The sequence below is a fragment of the Anas acuta genome, chromosome 7, assembly GCF_963932015.1.
Source record: "Anas acuta chromosome 7, bAnaAcu1.1, whole genome shotgun sequence".
NCBI lineage: Eukaryota > Metazoa > Chordata > Aves > Anseriformes > Anatidae > Anas > Anas acuta.
Genome location: NC_088985.1, coordinates 34,475,069 through 34,496,937, shown reverse-complemented (window position 1 = coordinate 34,496,937; position 21,869 = coordinate 34,475,069). Strand labels below are relative to the sequence as shown.

The 21,869-nt window shown below is 38.3% G+C and overlaps 1 protein-coding gene across 2 annotated transcripts in view; it reads left to right on the top strand.

Annotated features, from left to right (window-relative positions):
• The window catches only part of CHST15 (carbohydrate sulfotransferase 15), a 45,259-nt gene that overhangs the window by 5,044 nt on the left and 18,346 nt on the right, over window positions 1–21,869 (top strand). The window lies entirely within an intron of this gene.

Here is a 21,869-nt window from a genome sequence, read left to right as displayed (position 1 = left end):
AAATAAGTCCATTTTGAGGCTTTACTTGATAGGATTGAAGAATAGGTAGTACTGAATCATGAGATCCCTAAAATTTAGTTATAAATGTTCTTTTTTTATACCAAGAACTACTAAATTCACACTTTTTAATTTATAACTTAATGTGCTATTATTTAGACTCATCAAATATGCATGTCACTTTATATATACTTGGGTTTTATAATGCCAACTTTCTATCGAGTGTAGCTGTTCCTTACTGTGAAGTGCACAGTGTACAAAGCAGATCTGTACCTAAACAGCAAAATATTAAAACTGACTGCTTTTCATTTGCTTCATGTCTTCCAGGATGGAGAAATGTGCCTCATAAGGAGATATTTTTCTTGTATAAAACATCAGTGTTCAGTGTGGGTGAAGGTACCTTGCTATCTTACCATAAAATTAGAAAAGCTGATGAGATTGAAAAAGACTTCTGCATTATTATTTTCCAGTATGAATTCAAGCAAAGTTTAAATCTGCCTAGTTTAAGTCGGGCATGTCAACTTCTCATGGAATATCAGGAAGTGCTTTCCTTTCATATAATGGCAGTCCTAGCGCTACAGATGACTTTTAACTGGGAAGAACTATGATATCAAACCAAAAGAGAAAAGAAAAATGAAAGGTTTCTAGAAGTACAAAGAAAACAAAATAAGCCTGCTTTGAAAAATGGCAAACTTCTGTAAGATACATCGGAAAAATAATGAAGATTTATATGCAATATAAATATATGGGATGGAAGGTGCCTGATAAACTGTAGTGTCAAATGGGTGCTACAAAAGTGAGCAGCACAATAGGTGTCAGTTTGAAATGCTGGATAACTTCAGATGAAGATGACAATGTCCTTATGTGCCATATGTGTCCAGTTAAAATTCAGGTCTTGGAGCTATATGGAAAAAAGTGCTTAATTAAAGTGCTTTAGGTCTGGCATGAAATTAGCTGTGAGATACCAAGAAATGGGAGAGACATTTTGAAAAAAGTAATAGAAATCAGGACCCTGGAAGGTTTTGCACATGATTTGAAGAAAATGTGAGCTCATTGTAGTACCTAAGATTGGATATAATGGCCTATGGATACTAGAATTTATTAATTAATTTATTAATCCAAAAAAGGAGGAGGAGTATGTTTGGTACAGCCAGGAGATTTAACTTTAAAAAGCTGGAAATAAATCAAGAAGGATGGGTTATTAGGTTATTTAACAGGTTTATCATGCAGTGAGATGGGTTTGCCTGTGAGCCCAGCTCTTCCTTTGGAAGCTTCATCCCTTGAAAATTCTATATCTGATTTTTATCTAATACTGCTTTCCAAGCTCTTGTATTTTGGCTACTTGTTAGATCAGAAATTTGTCTTCTAACTGAGCTGTGTAGATATTAAATAGATAATGTTAAGTAGACATTGTTAATGTTAAATAATTTAAACTGAAATCTGAAATTTTTAGGACTTCCCAGGAACATTGAAAGCTCAGTAGTTCATAGACCTGTTTCACAGCGTGATGCCAAATGTTGTGCTCTTCTTCCTTTTGTGATTCTGATTAGTGCATTTGTAGGGTTACTGCTGTAGAGTTTGTCCTTCTGGCTTGATTGCCAAGGCCTGAGAAAATTGCCTGGATCCATTCCTCTAAGGGATTTTGTATGCTATTACATTAAGTATGGAAGAGGGGCAGGTTGCATGTGTACATCAGGTCTGATGGCAGGTCAGCTTCATGAAGGCATATGGGTTCGTGCTGTGCAGTTGTGCTCCAGGATTAGGGTTTCTTCACTTGTTTTGTGGCTCTCTGGATTTCTAGATCATAGTTTTGCATCCATTGCAAGTGCAAAGGTCAGATAAGTGACTGAATTTTGCTGTGTGAAAGCTCCACTGTGTGAAGGGTTACCAATAACAGTTACCACATTTGTTAGTTACTACATTACTGCTAAACTTGTGGTCTCTTCATTAAAAAGACAGAAACATGTTCTTGAACATTTTGGCATTGAGTATTGAGCTTTAGGCTGTGAGCAACTTGTTGGACTCATTCATAAAGTAAATAATTTAGATGAAAAAAAAAATCATAAATTATAGTGCTATAAAAACAGTATCTCAGGTTGAGGATTAACTTGCCTGAGGAACAGATAAGGATAAATCATAATGAAACCAGTATTGCTCTTGACATTCAGTATTAAAATTACTTTGCAAAGCTATTTATGCCAGCTTTAAAACAGTTTCAACAAGAAATGAGATGTGAGAGGTGAACAGAAGGGAACAGTGGAACCTAAGCTCATCTCTCTCATTATAGGAAGGAGGAAAAATTGATTTGTTTAACATTGGGCTATTTAAATACTGAAGCATTTAACTCTTCAGAGTAGGTTTTAAAACACTGCTAAGGAAAACAGTCAAATTAAAAATACACAACATAGTAAAATGCAATTTATATTGGTAACCAGGGAAATCCCACGTGGATTTCTCTTCCATTGGGCTAGGTCAGGAGCAGCTCAGCTCTGGGTTTTCACTGATGTAAGGGGGACAAGAATTTGGCACCTCAAACATGGGCACAGAAAATGTTCTCCAGTTGTTCTGGAGAATTTCGTCATTGACTATGTGTGTGTAAGGAGTCATGTCCCAGCTGTGCACCCTTTTCTGCAAGGCAGGGAGCCTTGCTGGGAGGCTGCATCAAGGAGTGTATCGGCCAGACAAGCTTTTGCCTTGCGTCCTCACTAGAAGGCAACACCACCCTCTGCTTCCCCACGTCATAGGTGGGAAAACTCCATCTCGTTGGACACATCATTGTGCTTGCACAAGGACAGAGCATGCAGCTGAGTTGTCCCATTGGATGCAATCTGTCTCTTGCTGATGACTGGAGGTGCTCACTGTTTACATGCCATACCTGGTCTAGCAGCAGAATCATAGAATCCTAGAACCATTATGTTTGGGAGAGACCTCCAAGATCATCTGGTCCAACCATCTCCCTACCACCAACATCACCCACTAAACCATGTCCCCAAGCACCACGTCCAACCTTTCCTTGAACACCCCCAGGGACGGTGATGCCACCACCTCCCTGGGCAACCCATCCCGATACCTGACTGCTCGGTGTCCCCGTGTGTCTTCTCCTGGTCCTGCCCTGCAGAGCAAGTGGCCTGGGACACACAGAGACTTTCATTGTGCTCTTCCTGAATGTTGAAGGGGTTTGGGGTGTTCTCTGGTGCCTTTAACATTGCCACATCATGACAGGGAGGAGCTTTTAGTTTAAGTCTCCACTGCCTTGTGTTACTTTTTTTTAAACAGATTTCAGTAACTCTTTGGGTAAAAGGCACTTCATAAGATGGCATCAAGTCATTTGCTGCTTATTTCTGCATTCAGCTTTAAGGATTTAGTATTCTTGTTGTTTGATATCATGGTTACAACATTGCAATAACTCATTTTGGTTTAATATTGCAGAATGCATAAAAAGCTTCTGCTGAGATTTAATAGCTTTGTCTTTTAATGGTACCCATTAAGTGGGTGTAATCTCTCCAGTTGTCTAGGTTTTCATCTCACTATACTAGTACACTGGATAATAAATGAGAAAAGCTGTAAAAAAATGTACTGTGAAAATACAAGTAACCGTGTAAATATCAACAAGTTTTTTTTTTTTTTGTTGGACTATTATAATTCTAGATATTTTGTCAATATTATTTTCTAAGGCTTTTCACTATTACAAAATAAAGTGAAACTTTATGACAATATATAGTTGTGCATTAAAAATATGTGCTTGCTACTAAAACAAGATTCTCCCAAACATAATCACTAAAAATGATACATTGCAGTATCTTAACTTTGTGTATCTTTAAAGATAACGAATAATTCTGAAACAGCAAATATCATTAAGTTACATTTAACAACAAATTTCAGGGTTTCAAATTAGGTAGTATAAATGCTGCACTCGTTCCAAACAGCAGTTCTCAGGATGAACTTCTGGCTTCATTGAAGTCAGTGAAAACTCTTCCTGCTGACTTAAGCATGCCAGGATTTAAAAAAAAATATATAAAATGAAATAAATTGAAATGGGATTTTAAGAAGTTTTCTTCTTAATGAGTTGCTGGAGTCATTCTGATGTAGTTTTATGTTCTTTAGTTCAGCTGGGGAATTCTAAGGTGAAGATGATGTCTGGTGGGGAAGAGAGCGTATGAAAAGAAAATGTTTCCAGTTGAAATAACATAGCACTGGTTGTGTTATCCCATAGAATAAGAATACCCTGAGTTGGAATGGACCCCCAGGGATCATTGAGTCCAGCTCCTGGCTCCATACAGGCCTACCCAAAAATCAGACCAGGTGTCTGAGAGCGTTGTCCAAATGCTCCTTGGACTTCAGCAGGGTCAGTGCCGTGACCACTGCCCTGGGCAGCCTGTCCCAGTGCCTGACCACCTCTGGGTGCAGAGCCTTTTTCTAACACCCAGTCTGAACTGCCCCTGTCACAGCTTCATGTCAGAGGTCCCCATTTTTGGAGACCCACTTTGGTGCTAATGAAAGCTGAGTGTGCAGGTGGACATTCCTGTTACAGATATTTTGTCTTCTAAAGTGATGGAAACCCCCAAAGCCTAACTGTTAGAGTATTGCATTGTTGCATTGTGTGGATAGGAGTTTGGGCAGGTGTTTTTTTATTTTTTATTTTTTTTTTATACATTTTTTTCTTCATCAAGTATGGTGTTCTGTTCAGGAATAGCTTTAGGGACATATTTAGTGTTGTCCTTCTGGCACCAAGGATTTTTAAGTAGCGATTGAATAGGAGGAAGGAATTAATGTGATTTAGTGTTGTCAAACTGAAAATGAAGTTCCTCCTAACACATCCTTCGAAGAACACTCAATGGCTCTGGATTTAGCCTGCCATCCGCTTTATTTCCTTGCGATATTTTTGAACTTCCTCTGCTGATAAATATTTAGAGTCTGTTTATATTTCATCTGATTTTTTGCTAGATAGTGCTTACAGACTCTTTCTGTAAACACTTATTACTGAAGAAATTGGTATCACAAGTCTTGAAATTGCAGTGATGGCAATTTTGTAATTTTAACTGTAGCTGACCATATATTTGTTAATTATCCAAGAGAGGCTTATTGCTTTATAAAAGGGAACTTCATTTCTGGCTGCAGAAGCTAGAAAGGTAGCTGTAATTGCTTTGCCTGGAGTGCAGGTTTAGTTGCAGAGGACTTGGATGGATTAGATGTGACCAACACTGAGGATCAAGAAGGGATGAAAAGAGGAAAGACTTTCATGTTTGTTAAAGTTTTCGTCACCAGGATCTTGTTAAACTGAGAATAAAAATCATAGCTTTTTTTTTTTTTTTTTTTTTTTTAAAAAAAAAGTTAAAATCTAATGAAAAAGCCAAACCTATGTTAATTTATTCAAGCCCTTGAAGGATTTCCTTCTCAAAATTGTGTGCAGTCTCTCCTTACAGCATGGCTCTGTGATTTTAACTGGGATCTCCTGGCTATATCTTAGTGCTGTTTTGCCATGCCTTGCTAATTCCTTTTTGGAGTAATGTTTTTTTCCTGATGTGAATATGACAACCCCACTTTAATTAGCTAACAGCAGTTGCCAGGGATCACAATGCCTGAGAGTCTCAGAAGTGTCTGTGTCAAAATAAATAAATAAAACATCTAAAAAGCTTTACAGCTTTACTAAGAAGCAATAAACTTAATTGAAATGGTTAACAGCATTGAAATGACTTGCCTACTTATATTACAGCATGTAGCCACCAGATGTCACTTATTTTGTGCACTGTGCTAGGAGAAATATGCCCTTGTATGTAAAATACTTTAAAAAAAAAAAAAAAAAAAAGGCAACTTGCTCTGAATGGGTTTGTTTCTGTTTGTATTCCTAATTGGCATGTTCCTTCCTTTATAAATATTTTCATCTTAAAATAGATTGTATAGACTTGTTTCTCACAGACAAGATAGACTTGCATTTTATATGAGCCTTAAATGTCAGCAGTGACATTTCGAGATTCACTCTTTAAAAGTATAATTAATAGTCTTACTAAATTTTCCGAAGGATGAATGTACATTTCTGTACAAAGGACAGTCTTTTTATTATGAACTGTACGATCATTAAAGATACTTTAACCTGTGATTTACATATATATTCATCTCCAGCCAAGTTAAAAGCAGTGGGATGAGTGAAAAACTCTTGCAGCACTGAAATCATGGTGGAAGGAAGTGCAGGCAGGAGAAGGACCACTTCTAAAAGTAGAAAACAGCATCCATTTACAGAACTCCTCCATTCACCTTCAGGTTTTAAAGTCTTAAAAACAAAGTGTAAATATAGATAGGCACATGGGGATATCTCTCTGAACTGGAAAAGGAACACTTAGTACCCACTGTAAAACTCCTTCTCCAGAATTCAATGAGCACAAGCTGTCTTGATGAGCAAAACATAATGGCTAACTGCTCAGCAGTAAGAGCAAGCACAGAGCTCATGATCAGGGTTGTGGTGTCTAGCAGTGTTTCTTCTCTCCGTCATCAGAGATGCTCAATTGACTGATGCACACTTTTTGGTCTGTATGCAAAAGAAACACTGTTAGAAAATGGAAATTGACTTTTCTGTAGTTGAGACAGAAAGACTGAGTTGCGTTGGTGTCATAGTAGCTCTGTGGGTCTTATGGGAGGCAGAGTATAGGGAACTGTTTTTACTTCCTTTTTCTGTGCTTGAGCAAAACCTGAGGCAAAACATTGCTTAACTGCTAGAAATGGTGCTGACTAATAAATGGAGCACATTGGAGTTTTAGCAGTTAATACGAAACCGATCGTATGAATTGAGGGTCTTAACTGAGCTTTGTTTATGAGCCTGAGAGTTTCAGTTCCTCACTCCAGGTCCCTCAGCAACATTTCTGAAAATGCCACCTGGGGCTGCTGCTGTGGCAGGGGCTGGCTCGGCGCTGCTGAGGACCCCATTGCACAACTTCTCCGTTATCTTCCAGAAATGAGCTGCTCCGCCCTGTGAGCTCGTGGAGAGGCTGACGTTTGTCTGGTTTAATGAAGTTACTGGGGGGAATTGAGATTCAGTGCTGCCTGTCTTAGGTTGTTTCTGTAGAGACTGGATTGCCAATGGCATTCCATCCTTTGCAACACATATCTGAATTTTGGCCAAAGTCCATCAATCCCCATGTCACGGAATTTGAGATGGTGAGTTAGGCCTGGGTTGTTCTTGGGCTTCTACCATTTTATGTCCTGTGGTAGCACAGGTAACACATCAGTATGCACATCACTTTGTCAGCCACAGACTGCAAAGCACTCTGACATCTGCCACTGGGAGTTACTCCAAGAAAAGGAATGGTGTCCATGCCCTGAGGGGCTGATCCCCATGGACCTTTACAAACCTCTTGGTACCTTTGAACGCACTATAGCAACCTCCCAAGTCTGCTGCATGGACTTGGTGTTTGCAACAGAGACTAATGTCTTTGCTCATTTAATATTTTTATTTTTTTCATGTTGGACAGAAACCTCTATGTAAAAGATTAATAAAATAATTCACGTGTCTTATTTAAATGTTCATGTTTGGACAATAACGTATTGTCTGTTCTACGTCAGTCTTGCTGGACTAGCTTAGCCCTGTGCAAGCGTTCTTTATGAGGAAAAAGTAAGGATAACTTCAAAGCCCAGTTTTCACATGTAAAGGAAGAAAAAACATAATTGTATGGCTTTATTCTGATTTGTTTTTATTACTGAAGTCTAATTTCAATAATGAGCCATGCAATAAAGAAATTAAAATATATTATCGCTATATTTTATTCACTTATTTATTTCTTCACTTAGTGAGAAGAACCATGAAATTGTCTGTGTTTATAGATTATTTAGAACCTGTGAGGGCACTTACTTTGATTATAAGTGTTTTGGATGCTGAAGGCTTTCTTCAGGATTTAACAAGTGAGAAAGTTGTAAATTTTAAACAGTCAGTAATGAGGCTGTCATTTTTCCTATACCCCTAGGATGGCTGGTTTTCTAGCTTGCCTTATTTCTACATAGTCTGGTGAAGTAAGTGTTGTAAAAGCAGCAGGTGAATGACTTGGAGTGGTTTACACACTAGGCTTCATTTTTGCCGTCTAGAAAGACTTGGTCCGTTAGACCCACCACTAATGATGATACCAAAAGGTGGAAGGTTTTCATGGAGAGAGCACCAAAGCAATTAATAATGAAAAATAATAATCAATCTACCAATTCGGCTGACAACCTCACAGCCTGGATTCACAGAGACCCCCACATGTGGATTACAGGCTGCTGGCTGTCCCGGTGTTGGAGGTGTCTGCTGGAGCCAGGCACAGTGGGAAGAAGGGGTGGCTTTGCTCTTCGGTCCCCACTGCTGCAGGGGCAGTGTCATGGGTCTGTGGTGTCCGAGGCTGCTCCTGCCGCTGCTGCTGAGTCACAATCCTGGGGCTGTGATGAAAGACGTGGCATTTAGTGGCACTAGATTACGTGTTGCTGGCTTTGGATGTGGGTGTGGAGTGATCTTTGCAGAAGACAATGATTGATATGGCCTTCTGCAGCACACGCTGTGTTTTGTTAACAGCATTCTTGAGGGTGGAAAGCATTAAAGGAAACTGAGCACAGACTGAATTGTACAATGCTGTATTTTTGAAACCATAAAAACACTTCTGATACCCTTAAAAAAAAAAAAAAGGGTATGAATGACTCAATAACGTTATTTAAAGAGCAGGTATGGAGCCCATTTTTCCCATTTCTCTGGACTTGAGGCATTGACCCACGTGCCGTCTCTGGGGCTGCAGTCTGATCCATCAGCTGTACCTTGTGCTCCCACTGACAAGTGCACCATAGCTGAAGTGTATTTCTACACCGTTATCTGCATAACACTTATGTATTCTATTTATCCTTGTTTTATAGTAATTAGATGTCACTTTTGAGAAATTAACTCTGCTTTCATAGAATTCTTGTGCTGTCACTTACTGACAATGTTTTAGTTTCTTTCATGGTGATGTTATTTACATAATGTAGTAGTGCTTAGAAACCATAAATGGGCTTGGAAGCTATCTCTTCTAGTCCTAAGACACTCTAATAAGCTCTTATTTTGGTGTAGCCTCTGCAGCAGCCATATATTAAGGAATTCATTGTTTACTTCACATTAGAATATCTGCTCCAAATGCATCTGTATGCTCTTGATGCCATTTGAGTCTCCTGGGTGTCTGAAGGTCTTGAATGCATTAACAGCCTGAATCAAGTTATTGCATTAAGCTCATGAAATTAAAGAACCATATCCTTGACTCTAGGTAGAGTAAACACTAGTGTAAAAAGAGAAACCGAACAGATGGAAATGCATTTCAATACTTGGGAGGTATTTTTTGCTGGAGATGGTTTTAATTAGATATGTTAATTTGGCTAAAGTTGGGGTTTATAGTTCCTCACGAAGCATTTAGTGGTGTGTATTCTAGAGGTGCTTCAAGGTCTTTATGGAGTTTTATAATGTCAATACCCTATTTTTTTTTTTTTTCCATCACTAGAAACTAAGTTTTTTTGGGTTCTCATTAACAGTCATGAATCTGTTTTTTGAAAAGCTGAATGCCAACTGTAGTTGTTTGGATTGGTGTTGCTTTAGATTTATCTTTGAATTGCTTCAGTAAATGATTCATTTCAAGAAGTGGAAAAAGCATTCCAGAACTTCTGTGGGTCTGATTTCAGCTGGGATCTTCTAAAGATTCTCTGTCTTCTGTTTTTAGAAAATGTTGCAGGAAAGAGGGGGGGCATATGCCAGGTTCTTGGTACATTCATCATTATGCAGAGTTCCTCCCCTCAGTTTCTTTCCGTTGACAATCAGTAAAGTAAGTTCTCAGATTTGTATCTTGTTTGTTTGTGATCTACAGTCTGGCTAAGTGCAACATAAAGAATTCAAAGATGCCTGTGGTTGTGTTATTTCCAAGTGGAAAGCAAGTACACTGAAACCAAACACAGGCAAAATTTATAGGAATACATGGCCAAGTCCAGGGAGCCAGTGACCCAGTGGATGAGGAACAGACTTATATTACTCTGCTTTATGTCTATCTGGATACTACAGCATTTACTTACTGGGAATTGGTCGGTCCCATACACAGCATGACTTTATCTTTGCTGTTTCGGTTACAAACTAGGGGTTTTGTGCAGTTACTGGGCTAGAGTTTACTGGGTTATGAAAACTGCATCAAGAGCTGGGATTTTTCTGGGAGGATGGTGAAAAAATGAAACGTTTTCCTTCTTTTAAAACTAAAAATCAGCAAATGAAAATATTTGAATTGCTTCTTAAGTTTACGGTATAAGTAATAATCTAAAGATATGAGAGGATGATAACAAGTGTTTAAGCCATTATCAAATTGCATTAGGTTTCACATCAAGCATGTGCTATGCCTACAAAGATAAGTGTTACTATCAGCAGAAAACAGAGTGTAGTGATGCAGTCATGTCTTCAGAAAGATGGTATCTTGTAAGCTGGTTAGTAAAAATTTGTTTCACTTTTGTGTCATTAAAGAGCATGTGATATGGGTGAGCAGTGTAGGCTAAGCCCGTGAAATGCTTATGAATGGCTTTAGAAGACTTTGGAAATGAATATTGCTTGAGTAAATAATAAAAGTAAAAGTAAATAAATACTAAAGAGTTTATTCTTACATATGATACAGTAAGTTACGGATTAATTAGCTGTAGCCAGAAGTTACCTGTACAAACATTAGCTAGTGATACCAGGTTATGCTTAGAGATTATTTAATTAGCAATTACTTGATAATACTTAGGCTTAGTGAGGTTCTGCTCTTGGACTGTGAGCTCTGAATTGACTTTGCTTTGGAAAAAGTATGTACCTTCTTGGTGCTTTAATAGGCTGAGATCTATCTGTTGTGTTGTCGCTTAAAGAATGCAAGTTGTTGAATGTTTATGAAATTTATTGATATTCTTTTTTTTTTTTTGGAAACAAAGTCACAGGTGTGACTTGGTTTAAATTAATAATATTTGTTGACTAATTTTTGTTTGAATTTACAAGACGCTTTAATGACAAACTCAGTTTGTCTCTTCAGGATGCAGCTGTGTATGTTTCCTTTCACCCACTCAGTACTAGATGAAAGATGAAATGCCCTATTCATGAAGAAATACTTACACAGTAGTTATGTACAGATGAGATATGTTTTTCCATCCATTTTAATGTATGTCTCATGGAGAAGGTACCATATATGAGTCATAATGGTAAATTTCAGATGACAGGGTTAAGATAACAAAGCTTACTGAGAAAATTTAGTTTGGAGGTGGAGGAAAATCCCTTTCCAGTCATTAAAAATCAGAGGAAAGACTGCTAGCATATAGCCTGAAATTGTCAGAACAACGCTGTATTTAAAGCAATGTTAAGTATCACATCAACAAATTCCTTTAGGAAAGACTGCTTATTTATTGAAGTGTGAGGTGTGAACAAATGAATTCTAGTGGATACCATCTTGTTGTATCATTGCAAACAGAAATATTTTAGCAAACCATAAGATAAACAGGCACTGGAGGCATTATATTATGCATATTCTATTTATTCCATATAATAATATTCATCCCTCAAAAGCATCCTTAAATTAGCAGCTGATCTCTCACAACCCACGAGATTTAGCAATTCATACTGTATACCATTTGCAAAGTGGCAGAAAGTATTAGATTTCAGATGGTGGGAAGAATGTTTCTCACTTTAAATCAACTTGAGGTAGCAGCTGCTAAAATCAAGCAAAATCAAGCGTGTAAAAAGAACAAGATGGTAATCAGAGTAACATAGCTGTGAATGCCCACTACTTTGCAGCATGTCGAGGCTGAAAATGCTTGGCAAGACTGTTGGAAATACTCTCAGAACATTTTTCTTCCATGTGTTGGTTCTGGCCCAGTGATCAATACAAGAGACAAAGACCCATGCTGAAAATAACTCTTCATCACTGAAAGATCTCTTCCTGCAGAGTCAGCTGTGCTACACTCACCCTGCATCTCCTTCTTTAGTGAGAGTTAGCTGGCACTCTGAATAGGAAGGTTTATTTGTCTTCAACCCAGTGAAGCTTTGGTGTTCATCTCACCTTAGTGGTGTGCAGATGCCTAAATCTGAAGCAAGTCACTCAAAGCTCACGTTGCAGCCAAGGTAAACAAATAGGCTGTCCAAGGACATGGGTCATATTTAGACTGCTTCCTCTGGATGATTTCTCTCCAGTGTCCAATGTGATCATATTGTGTGTAGATCTCTGGCATCTACTTTTCTTCTGATGAATTTCATCTCTTCTGACTTCCGCTTTTTTTGAAGTGGATCCTTATGCATGAGTTTCAGCCCAAGGGCATGTTTGCCATCTTTTTTTTTTTTTTGAGGAAAACAGAACTGGGTAATTGCCAAATGGATACTCAATAATAATCTTCCACCCAATATAATATATAAAGCTGCTAGATTAAATTTAGATTGGTTAAACCCACCTAGGAAGGTGAATTCTTCAAGAATGTGCAATACAAATATGTTATTTTTACAAGAGCTTTGAGAACATATTTTTTACTTGCTTCACTATATTAATTGTATTCTTGTTTATAAGTACAGTCTGGTAAACGGCATGAGACTGTTGTACTATAATCTATATTTATATTTTTATATCTCTGCTCTTGTATTTGACTTGTTAAACCCTGAAAAGAAATAGCAGTTTTTAGTTGACATAGGTACACATTTACACTATGATCTGAGGACAAGAAGAGGCCTACCAATCAGCTCCTAATAAAGTAATAGAAAACAAAGGGGAAATCACGTTTTCTTGTCTCAGGAATGAAAACGATTGGGAAATGGTGTCCTCTTTCCAGGTTCTCTTTGTTGTTGTTTCTGTGTATTGATACTGTAGGATCAGCACTTGGCCAAGGTACAAGTGTGTGAACACAACAGGAGAGCTGTGCTGTCTTCTCAGGCTCTTGCTCTGTGCTGTCTGACTGCCTCGAGAGCTGGACAACCTTGCAGTCTGCTTCTGTTAATGCAAGAAAGTGCTCGAGCCAAGCTCAACTTGCTGAACTTTCTCCCCCTCCACTGTTAATGGCTTGGTAGCACTCACTACTGCAGTATCGGTTAGGGTTAGGGTACCTGCTGCATCAGGACTATTTGCTGTCCTGATGTGAGCTTGGAGAGGACCCGTGGTCTCTACATCCCTTTGATCTCCATGGCTCTTGGCTGTGAGTTTAGGGACGTGTGTGATGGGCAGGCTACTTTGCTGATGAGCACATGGAGAATTTCTCTGTGTTCAGATAAGGTGATGGAAACAAGCATGGTGTCCTCACCAAACCCAGTTTTGCATGATGGGAAAAGCTGTATCTCCACTGAGCAATTGCTCCAGAAGAACCATTTGAGTAAATTACTGCAGTGTCAGCCCAGAAACTCAACCAAGGAAGCAGGCTTGGAAGCCTGAAATGAAAGTGGGATGGGCAGCTGTCAGAAAGAAGTGCACAATGAAAAATAGCCTGCCTTTGATAAGTGAACTCTGTCAATACTGGAGCAATTCTTTGCCTCCAGAGTTTTCTAAAGATAAGTACTTATTTGTTTTTTGATTACAGCCTGCCTGCGGGGCATGTGGGAGCTGTTTTCCCACCTGACAATCCCTCAACCCCCTGCATTTTGTTGATTAAAAAACTACTTGGATTGGAAGAGCTCCATCATAGATTCAGCCTGCACGTTACGTGTTTCCCTGTTGCATTAGTGTTTTTAACAGGAGGAAGGTTACCAATTTGCAGAGTGATAGTGTGGTTTATTGCTTGAAAGTGCATATAGGAGAGAATTTTCATTATTGTAAAGTATTGTGATATCCTGTGTTGAAAATGAAACTTCAACATCTGTTTGTTCCTATTAAATACATAATAAAATAATTTATGACAAGGCCAGACTAATTGCTTCCACTGTACCTGACACTGTATTTCAGGTGGTCCTTTTATCTTTACCAGGAGCTCTTTGTTTCTTTTGCTTCATAACAAAAGAAAATAAATATAGCAAATTCAACCTGAAGAATTCTCAGTGACATTAAATCACCGAACGCGTGATTTAACCTTCTATGTCTGTTTTGATCACATTGTTGATGCTGGATATCTTTCTGGAGATTTAAGAGTGCTTTTTTTTTTTTTTTTTTTTTTTTTTTTTTTTTTTTTTAGCAGGGGATAAAAGTTAACTGCCATTAACATCAATATTTTATATCTGTTCTGGCTCTTAGTGATTCGGTTGTTTTCAATGAGGAGCTGACTGTTTTGTTAGCCATTAAATAGATGTGATTTCTGCTTGTACCACAACTTTCAAATCTGGTTCCAGATTTGTGGGAAAGGAATCTGTGAGCCACACAGAATGGACGCATCAATTTATCTCTGTTTTTGTGGGATGACCTCAATGACTGGGTAGGATACATCAGGAGATTGCTCCCAGTAACTATGTGAGTAATAATAATAATAATAAAATAAAGATACTGAACTTTGACCCTGCATAATCTGGCTAAAAATGGCTTTTCTGTGAGAAGACATGCACTAGTGTAATTTAGGTAAAGGTGAAGTTTTTCTACAGTGTGATTTTTTTTTTTTTTTTTTTTAGTGTTCGGTATAAATCTGTGAGTATTTCTCTAGCAAGCCACTATGTGAAACGAATAGAAATTAAGTGAAGCAAAAAGATGAATTACTTGAGATGTTGCACACCATAGTCAACAAGCTTTGATCAAGAGTTGAGAAGCTAGTTGAGTACTGGAGGCAAAATTCTGCTCTGTTACCCTTATCAATATGTGAGAACAAGATTTTGTTCCATAGTTGGAGACGAGGAATGTCTTAAATACATGGGTGTGAGCTCCATCCTGATGCAAGTTGAAGGATTCACTATGCTTGGGATGCCTGGTGTCACAGGTCAGGTGGCTGGCAGTGGTGGTTTTTCTTTCAGGGCTTTTGGAACTACTTTTCTGGAGAAGTCATTTCAGTAATGATGCCCCAGTTCCCTAAGCTTCACTTCTGCTCTTATCTCTGACATAAATCTTGCACTGGAATTGCTTTGGAAAATGACGTTGTGTGGATCTGAGGAAGGTATCACCATGGAGGAATTACTGGCATCCCCTATGTTAAATGCAGAAGAACCAGCCCATTGCCTTCTGAACCTTTATGCTAGTTTAGATCTGACTGTGTGACCATGATATGCTTTGGCATTTATCAGTAAGATGGAGGCTGGCTGTCTTTGGACTGTTTTATTTTCCTGTCTGGACATTTTGTTCTGCACTTAATGTGGAGAAATGACGGGTCTGATTCCAGAACAATTTAAGTCAGGTGAAATGCAAAGATAAAAACAACTCAGAAATGATTACATTTTTATTGATTTTTTTTTCCCACTAAAAAATAAGTCTAAAAATGGGCAGGCTTAACTAGTATTTTCACATTTTCAAGGTAAAATAAATAATAGCACATCAGAACACGCCAACATGGCAGCAAGGAGCTATGCCTAGATCATTTCTAGGAACACACATGGACTTCAGACATAACAGGTTCCTGGGGAAGGCATTGACCTGCTGCAGCTGGTCCAGGACAATCTGCTGCTCACTTTCCCACCTCCCCTCCTTTTTCCTTGCTTCTGATAATCTGTTTATTCAGGCAGTGTTCATGCCCTAATTAAGTGGTGATTTAAGCTCAGTAACTATTTCCCGAGCTCTGCAGGACAAATAAGAGTAGGTCCTTATTTGATTGAAAATACTGCTGTTAATCTGATTTTAGGGGAGTTTGCTGATTTTTGCAAATAGAGGCTGTCCCATTCTTTCATTTTCTCTGGAAGTACATTGATGAGTAAGGAGTAGAGTGTGTTTGGATTAGATCTTGAGAAAGAAACCAGCTGTGTTAGGGAATGAGCCACAGTTAATATTTGGGCAAGACTGGTGATTCAGGAGGTTTGCTTTTGGCTTTAAATGGCTTCAGATATGGGTTCTTAAAAGAATATTGAACGCTTGAAAAGTGTTCAGCTGTTGTTCAGCAGGTTGAGTGTATAACCATGGGTTATGACCACATATTCTAGCTTTTAAAATGAAACTGTTTCTCAAGTGATTGCCTTACAAATATTTGTGGTGGCTTAATATCACTTCTTGGGAGTTGGACCTATTTTTTTTTTCTTCTTCTTTTTTTTTTTTTTTTTTATTAGCATTTTTAAGCAAGTAGAAGAGCTATACTTCAGTCTGTGACAGGTTTCTGAGCTTTGTAATGAGTCCCGTGGCTTTTCTAAACTGTTGCAATAGCATTTTTATTGTATTTATTTTCACTTATTTATTTATCTTGCAAGGAGGTTGCAGAGAGCAATGATTCTCATTTTTTTTGGCAGCTCTTTGATTTCTTTGAGGTGAATATATGTGAATTCAGGCAAAGTTTATTTCCTAAAGTGCTAATGTGAGCAGCCAAATGAGTACAATAAGAAGGATAGAGCAAATATACAATTATTCCTTTCTTTTCATGAATAGTTTTTTTTTTTTTTTTGTATGTCCAGTTTTTATGACTTCTACTGTTTTGTTTATTGAACCAGTACTGCCTGTACTGCCTACTCACTAACAGGATGAACTTCCTCATGTTGTTTGAACAAATACCTTGGCTTGCTCTGAAAACACGGTGTTCGAAAGCAAACCCTTTGTGAAGTCTGCAATCTCGTTCAGTCCTTATCCTTTCCAGTAAGGATAGAACAGGGAAGCAACAGAGCAAGAACATGAACTTCTCTTGTGCTTCTGTGTATTAATAGTTCTAGGTTTTGGCTTTTATTGAAAACTAAGATTCGTAGTGAAAAAAAAATGCCCTTCTTTCTCAGGTGCAATAAACACATCAGCAGACAAAACCTTAATGTGATGCCAGACATGGGTGGCAACAGGAAAATGGACAGAGAAAAAAAAAGACAAAGTCATTTTGTGAGACTGGAGAGACTGTCTGTAGGAACTATATCTAAGAGACATGCTTTGGCTGGGCTTCACCACTTCTACCCTGAGAGTCTGTGGATTATTTTGCAACTTATCCTAGACATCCACATTTTCAGGCTGTGACCTTCCCAACAGGACAACCTTCCTGGGTCAGATTTTCAAATAGCACATATATCTCTGTCCCTGTCTCCTGTCTCTGGTCATGACCAGTAATAAATGCCTGGTGAAAGAGTGTAAAGCAGGTATTTATAGATTTCTTACAGCCCCATATTTCTACCTTGTGGGAATTGGCGAAAGCAACCACTGATAGATTTATTCTCCATTAATTGTCTGATGTCTTTTAAATGCATTCAAACTTTTGGCCCTGATGAGTTCCACATTTTAATTATATTGTGTGAAGAGAGGAAACGAAATGATGTAGCTCCATTGACATCAAACAGAGAAACACTGTTATACATCAAGCTGGGAAGCATGTTACTGGTCTACTTGAAGTGTGTTTATAATAGGTTCACAGCATGCCCCTCTTTCATGTGGTAGCAGGAAAAGCCAAGCATGTCTAAAAGTAACAAGGCTAGTATGAAATTTAGACTTAAGTGTACTAGCAAAAGTTCACTTTGTCTTCATTTTAAAGAATTATGAAAAAAGGAAAGCACATTAAAAATTGAAGCTTGTGACCTGAAAAATAGAAGTCATATGCTGAGACGTCCAGAAGATGTGTGTGCATCTGTAAAATCTATTCCATCTGGTTTATCTTATTCATCGAGGAGGAGAATTTTAGTTATACGGCTGAGCATATGAAAGTAATTTATTTTCATAGTCATTTTGATTACAGTATTCCCTTATAGTTCTTTAAGAGAAAGGAGAAGGATTATATTAAATCTTTAGTTAAAAGAAATAAAACAAATATTCAATTATCTAGATATGAATGAAAATATGTGAGCAATGAAAAAAAATCTTGCATGTTTTATTCTTTGTGGGATTTATCTTTTTAGCTGTCCTTAGAACAATAAATAAGGCATAGCGGGTACTCCATTTTCAGTAGGTTTCTTGCTAAGCTGTAGTGGGCAGCTCTGCCTTGTGCTGATTTTGATGTACCTGTAGGTGTACCTGCCAGTACTCTGGTCTTCTGCAGCCTGCACAGGGCAGGCAGGAGCCCTCTGGCCATTCAGCCAAAACTGCCAATACTGGGCAGTTTTATGTAAAGTGGGAGTTGCACAGGGAAACTACCAATGAAAAAGTCAATTTTTAACAGGCAAAAAACCTTATTTGCTTATTAAATCCTCTGTTGTCTGTAAATACATTTGTTAGGTTAAGTCTTCCTCAGCTGAAATCTGTACTGTAGGTCCTGTCGGCTTCAGTGGGAGTTTGCTCAAATCTGAGGTAGCTATTTGCAGTTTTTGTTTTGTTTTGTTTTTGTTTTCCCTCCTCATTCTGATGAGTCATCTCTTATGTCCATTCTTATGTCCCCGTTTCCTACTTAGGAGATTGCCCAAACCCCTCATTTTTATGAGGAGGATTACTTTTGGCCAAGGTGCTTGAAAAGGTTTATGTTGATTCCTGCTTTGTAAGCTGGTATATATTTATGTACAGCAGAAAAATATTGCATAGACATGATCATAAATAATTCACCATTCATTTCAACAAGAGGAAATTACATGCTACATTATTCAAGAATGTACAAAGATACTGCTTGTTGTGTAAAGAGAGTAATATTCTGCCAGTGAGCCGACAGCAGTTTTGCAACTAAAATAAAAAGGCATAAATGGTTTATTACCAACTCAAGTCTCACAGCTTTTCTTCTGTCTGCAATTCACATTCTTCTGCTGTCAGTGTTGAAATACAAAAAAGGTAAAGTATATCTGTGATTATGACTGCTGGAAATGCTGACTGGAAGAAACAATGAAGAGATACTTTAGATTGCTTGATTTTGTGGGATGGATGAGGAAAACATGGGCTCCTTGCACTGGGGAAGATCCTGGCCTTCTGGGTGTGTATTCTTGATTGCACAGTGAAAGACTGGAGAAAGTATTTAATTAAAACTTCTTGGTAAAGAGAAGGGAGTGGCTGTAGGGAATTATATCCTGGCTTTTACATGTTTATTGCTGTAGGTTGTTGTTTTTTTTTAAAAATCTTTCATATTGCATGACCATGACAGTAGGAAATCATATAAAATGGTACGTCTGCAACTAACAGTTATTAAAAATAAAAATAAAAATCAAAACACAACAAACAAAAAAAGCCCTCCCTCTATTCTGTTAGCTGAGTAATATATCATATTGCTCAGTGGTAGATCTTCAAAGAGATCATCTAACAAAACAACTTGTTGTAGTGCATATGCATAAGCTGGCAGAATTATGGTTGCTTGTGGAACTTTAAATTTTTTCTCCTGACTGGTGTGATTAAGATCTCAGTTTTACTGGGGCCTAAGCATATTAGCATATTTCTTTTTTTTTTTTTTTTTTTTCTTCCTTCCCTTGTATCACCTTCCCAATAAAGCATTTTCCTCAGCTTTCAAAAGTGCAGTTAGTAAGATTTTTCCTTGAGTTAGTAATATGTATACTGCAGTTTCATGAGAAGTGTCTGTACCCATTAAGAGTTCAATAAATTTTGGTCCATTTTATTAACATGCAAATGGACATAAAATAGGACTCAGAAGCTTATGCAGTGTTTCTAAGATCCTATGATCTGAATCCATCAATGTATCTCTGATAGCTCTTTTAAAAAGTTTGAGAATTAATGTCAAATACACAAGTTTTGAATTGATTCTGCAAGAGCGTCTGGGATAAATTTGTTCAATTCATAACACTGTGAAAGTTTCAGGTGCCTGTTAGAAGAGTACTGGAAAATAAAATGGATTTCTCTTTTAGTAGTGCACAGTTACTGGTCCCTCTGAAAATACATAGCATGGAGCTGGAGAGCAGAGGGCTGGGAGGAGACCGAGATACTTGTTGGGTATCGTTGGGTTCGCGGTGGAAGGTCTGCAAAAATATATATAAGTAGCACCTAATATGCTTAATTTTACTGATGCTGTAGAGTTCCTTCTGGTTACCCAGATCTTTTTATAACTACCACTGTAACTTGCTGCCTGTTCTTTGTGCATCTTTCTATAAAGGTGCATCTTTCAGCTCCCTCTTTTTTTTCAGGGCCCTTGTTTCCATCCCACCTTCTTGCAGTCTTTTCTGGGGGAAGGAACTCTCTTGGAAACTCTGTTCTAGCCCCAATGGATGATAACCAACTCTGCCCTTCCTGAGTCTCCTCTTGACTCCATTTCTTTCCCAGTGAAAATCTTTGCTCACGTGCCTTATTACCTTGCATTTTGACTTGCAAAGTGGAAACTTTTTCACTTGTTATCATAACCTTCCTTTCTCATCCTCCCTTTTGACTGTCCATGTCATTTGGAGAACTGCTGAGCTCTTCTTACTTTAAATCTTGGATCTTTCTCTCCCCATTATGGTGCTGTTGAGGAAGTGGAGGTGTTGGGGGGAAGTGGATCGCTGCTCTCACAGAGTTCATGTGAGGATGGACAAGGAGTATCACAGAGACAGAACCTTACAACACCTTAATTCCCAGGGACTAAAGGGAAGTTGTGTCTTTTCTGGGTGACAGAAGCCAAAATAAAAGTTGACCTTCAGAGGCATAACTGCTTCTTTATTTTTCAGCGTCTTTTTATTTTCCTTCTCATTCTGTCCAAGCTTACTGCTTTGTTTCTGACTTTTCAAAATAGTTTTAAAATATTTCCTGTCATAGAATGGCTTGGGTTGGAAGGGACCTTAAAAATCATCCAACTCCAACCCCCCTGCCCATAGGCAGGGATGCCACCCACTAGATCAGGTTGGCCAAGGCCCCATCCAGCCTGGCCTTGAACACCTCCAGGGATGGGCCATCCACAGCTTCTCTGGGCAGCCTGTTCCATTCCCCCTTGTCCTATCATTATCTATCTATCTATAAGTATTATCTAGTATATTGAAGCACAGGTATTATCTGTGAATTTTGTATTTGTTAATCTCTGTTTTGAGAAACTGGATTTGTTTTTGACTTTAAAATGTGAGTAGTTCCAGGAAGTTATTTAATAAGCCACAAAAACAAGGTCTAGAGGAACTATGCATAAATATGCTGTAATTCAGACCATCCTTTTGAAAGCTGATGACTTGTTTGTGAATTTGTACATCTCTGCTCTAAATTCTGTCTGGAAAGCCAGGCATGAATGCTGTCAAAGGTAGACACAAATACATCTATCCACCTCTAGTCACTTTTTGGCTATGAGCAACTGTGCTAATGAAGTGGTTAGAAGAGGATAGCACGTGTCCTGTGCAGCTGGGTCCTTTATCCTGCATGGATGTGGAGGCCTCTGTGAGACCCATGAGTGCTGAAGTCCTTGGAGCAAGGAGGCATCCACTCATGTGGTCATTTCTGCACAACCTCTCCTGTGCTGAAGTGCAACTATTTAAGAGGATTTTCTGGATCAGGGCCTTGTCTTGAAATTGCAGTACTGATTGTACGTTTCATTTAACTAACACATCTTGCCGTTTTTATTGAGTGATATCTTGTCAAAATGTATTTGACAGGTAATGCTGAAAGCATGTTAGTGCCTTCGCAGTGCGTCACTGGTGGTTGCTCTTGTCCCAGAACCACTTGTTCCAGAAGACAAAGATCCTGATAGGAGTTTTTGCTTATGTCTGTTATTTAATCTCTTAAATTTATCGAATGTGGTAAACTTGTGGCTTTTTTATTTGTTGTTCTTCTGTCTTCCCCATGTGCTTGAAAGCATACTGTTGTCTTATCTCGACATTGTCCTCTTACCTGGGTTCCTGCCCCACTTCAGGAAAGTTAATTTAAGGTCTCTGTGCACAGAAAGAGGGTGAACATTTAAACCTGTGTTACTGGCTACTGTCCAAAAATGCTTTCAGACTTAAAGAGCAGATTAAAAGCTGTTATAGAGGTTAGTGAGCAGGTGATGTAGGTAGAGTAGTGTTACCTGTGTCAACAACTGCTTGCTGATGT